Source organism: Agrilus planipennis, unplaced genomic scaffold (genome assembly GCF_000699045.2).
Source record: "Agrilus planipennis isolate EAB-ADULT unplaced genomic scaffold, Apla_2.0 scaffold4, whole genome shotgun sequence".
Classification (NCBI taxonomy): Eukaryota; Metazoa; Arthropoda; class Insecta; order Coleoptera; family Buprestidae; genus Agrilus; species Agrilus planipennis.
This window is the reverse complement of record NW_020442463.1, coordinates 3,288,939-3,292,803: the sequence shown is the minus strand read 5'-3', so window position 1 is coordinate 3,292,803 and position 3,865 is coordinate 3,288,939.

Sequence of the window (3,865 nt, the reverse complement as noted above, 5' to 3'; positions counted from 1 at the left end):
AAAATAATTTTTTTCTTTATTTATTCAAAGGTTTTGGTCAAATTCCAAATTTTCTCTCAAACCGTATACTTTTTTTTAGTATAGATAGTATTTATTTACTTCATGATATGCTGCAAAACCTAATTAATCATGAATTTCTAATTTTGTGTACTCTTGTCTCCGATTGTACCTCCTAAACATCCTTAAGTCGCATTCTTCAAGATCATGTACAGTGTACAGTACTGTTATACCTACATATTTTATCGTACACTCTGATAGTGTTTGTGAAAATCTAGAATATATTTATAAAGTCGTGGGTTGTCTAGGTTTTTATTGATCGACATTATAAGACTGTTTTCCTCTTTGACAGGGCGGCTTCATCGCAGGGGCGCAATGTCGTCACGATAAATTCAGATGTTTTATCATAGAATGATACTATAGATTCATTAGGAGTTAAGGTTGATAACTTAATTTCAATGAATTTCTTATTTAAATTATTGTTAAAGAGAATACCTGTTAAAAAAACATAGTAGACCTTATACCCAAGCAACAAACGCCCTTTTTCAGTGTTTTCATTTTGCCACCGGTCAAAGGTCGATCTCACGCTTGGCCAAAAAATTAAAATTAAACTAAGATTTTGTGTGCAGTGTTTTAGGTACTACTCAATGAAATCGAGAAAACTCTGTCAATAAATCATTATTGACAAGAAGATCTTTATGTTCTATTTTTATTTACAACATTATCAATTTGTTATGTGAGCAAACTGATGCAGAATACTACATTTACTTAATATCCAAATAGTTATGTAAAACATCGAACGTATTACGTATGATTTGAAGAAGAGCTATCAATGTTTTTGGAATATTGTATTATTACATTCCTATTATCCAACAAATTTAGCAAATTAGATGAATATTCTTCTTGGTTTTCCTGAAATTCCAAGGAGCAAAAATTTTTATTGAGAATAAGATGACCCAATAATTGATGCTAAAGCTAAACAATATTATAAGATTTATTTATTTCTTTTCCGCAATTTTAGACATCACTGATACTCAATTGTAGGTCATTCTTTTCCACTGGGCACTCTGGGCAAGTGCCCAGGACACCGTAATCAACGAGGGCGCTCTAGTTCCTGCCAGATCCATCCACCAACCTAAAGCCGATATTTATTACCGATAACTATATTTATTTTGAGTAAATCAACCATAATTACTTACTAAAACTTTTCAATAAACGTACAATTTTAAGTAATAACCTCTGAATACTAAAAGAGTTACTTTTCCGAATCACATTACAATTATCTATTCATTTATTGAGATTATAAAGAAATAAAAATAATTGTTGAATAAATTTAAAATTTTGCTCTTTTTGGCTGTTTTATATGTCAAAGTCATAGGGTCCCGTTATCCTTATGTGCTCAGGGCCTTTAAGTTAAAGATAAATCCTGTTCAATTATAAATATTCATACCATTAAAAGGTACAAATAAAACCTAGCGATAATAAGAATACGGAAGATTGAGGTTATTTGAAAAGCTAAAATCTTTATAATGCTTTATAAAACGTGAAAAAACTCCATGCTGTTTTGAATTGTATATGTTAACATAAATGTGTGTAATTCGTCATTGTATACAATTCCTAGGAAATGTATGAAATTCCTTAAATCGGCCGGCAATGTGTGAAAAATAGTATAAATACGTATCGAGGGAAGAAACAGGGTTATTTCAGACTGCATGTTTGTCATGACAACCCTGTTTCTTCCCGAGATACGTATACTATTTTTTGTCATGTTTGTGCGGAAAGCTCGTCATTAAATTGATAGTTTGCGAAATAAGAGTAAATGATTTAGAGGTTAGAAAGACATTGTCATTGAACAACTNTTTTAATATAGTTTCGGCTAAGTAAATTAACGCATACTTAGGTCATTTTGTTGGTATAATTATCAATTATCAATTTTTATAAAAATTTTACAATTCTGCGATGACGGTACTTTCAATGTCACCGGTTCCTCACCTATATGGTTACCACTAATGGTGAATGCGAAAGGAAAAAAATTAAAAATGGTGTACAAATCGTTTAAATTAAAGACAATATTGAAAAATCGGTTTAATGCAGAACAAAAGCATAATGTAATAGTATGTTTCACAATCGGAATTATTATTTTTAAAATATTGGCAACTGTTTGGATTGTTAAATCATTTCATAGGAGAGAAATACCATTTTATTGCTACTAGACAGTTTTGAATCTCAAATCCTTTTTGAATGCAAATTTATCGGACATCAAGCTTTCTTACAAGATTATTAAATACCTATAATTGTTCTGATATATTCTTCACGAATAACAACAAACATCAGGGAAATTATTACTATCATTGCACATTTTCATTGCATGCTCTACCAGTGCTTTCTGGAATTTGTTCGTATTATTCTTTACCTGACCTATGTTATGATTTTACATAGTATGAACGGGTTTGGCATTCCATCACTAATAAAAACCACTTTTTCCTGAATGGCTTTAAGACCATTATTAGTAGATAATGAGATAATTTGAGTTTTTGTAGGGTTAAATTCAATGTATTCATCATCATGACAAGGTCGTCAGACCTTAGACTGGTTGGACACGCACCTCCACTCTTTCCTATCCTGAGCTAATCTTCGCATTTCCCTAAACTAGAATATTCCACATCTTAACTTTAACTATTTTCGAACAGTAATCTAATCTAGGTCTACTTCTACTCTTCTTAATTTCTGTTTCTGCCTCTAATATGTCTCTGACTAGACCTTAGAAGGTGTTCTACCATCCTATCTCGCCTATTTTTTATTATTGACTCCTTTGTTATCCTATTCTTTCAAATACCTCTTCATTTCTAACCTTCTCTATCCATGTTATACTCATCATTCGCCGGTAACACCATATTTCGAACGCTTCTAACCTTTTCTTTTTCGCCGAGTCCACCGTCCATGTTTCGCACCCGTACAGCGCCGTACTACAAACATGCACCTTTAAAAATATTTTTCGAATTTCTAAGTTTTTCGTTTGCGAGCATAGAAGTGAATTCTCTTTATTGAAGGCGATGACTTGGTCATGCGCCATCCCCTGCTTTATATCTCCACTATTCCTTCCGTCCTGATTTATCGGACTTCCTAGATACCTATAGTTAGTCACTTCTTCTAATCTTTCGTTTCCTATCTTTATATTCGCTCTTTCTTTACATTTTCTTCCCTTGCACACCAGCATTTTTTTTACTTTTATTTATTTTACTGTTTTGTCAATACCGCTCCCATTTTATTTAAAGCTATCTCTGTTTAATGCATTAGTGAATTAATTTTTGAATCAACTTTACCCACTACAGATAACCTAAAGTTAATGAGGATGAATTTTTGTTGCTGTCATTCCCTCACCGGGAACCGAATCCGGACACCTGGTTTTACGCACCAGCAATAACTAATAATGAGTATACATTTGTTCGACGATTCTGTAACTTATACTCTTAAGTACGTATTGTCGGTATTGCCGCTGTCAGCGTCTCGTAGCTTAGAAGTAGAGGACTGGTGCTTAAAACCAGGGAATTATATTTTTGAAATACCCTCGTATACATTACATGGTATACACATTGTATGCATTGTATATCTAAGACATGATAATATGTATCTATTTTGATAAGACCAATAATAAATAGGACTGCAAGAATTGAATGTTATGCTAGATATAATTGTAAAGTTGGATGTATAAGTTGCTTATACGAGGGTGGATTGATAAGTTTCCGGCCTAACCAAGAGATGACGCCACTAGGCCTACCTTGAGGTGACATTCTATAGTACCATCCTTGGATAGCTTGTAGCTATAGTTTCAGCCCGATCTCCTTGCTAGTGTAGGTTTGACAGCACG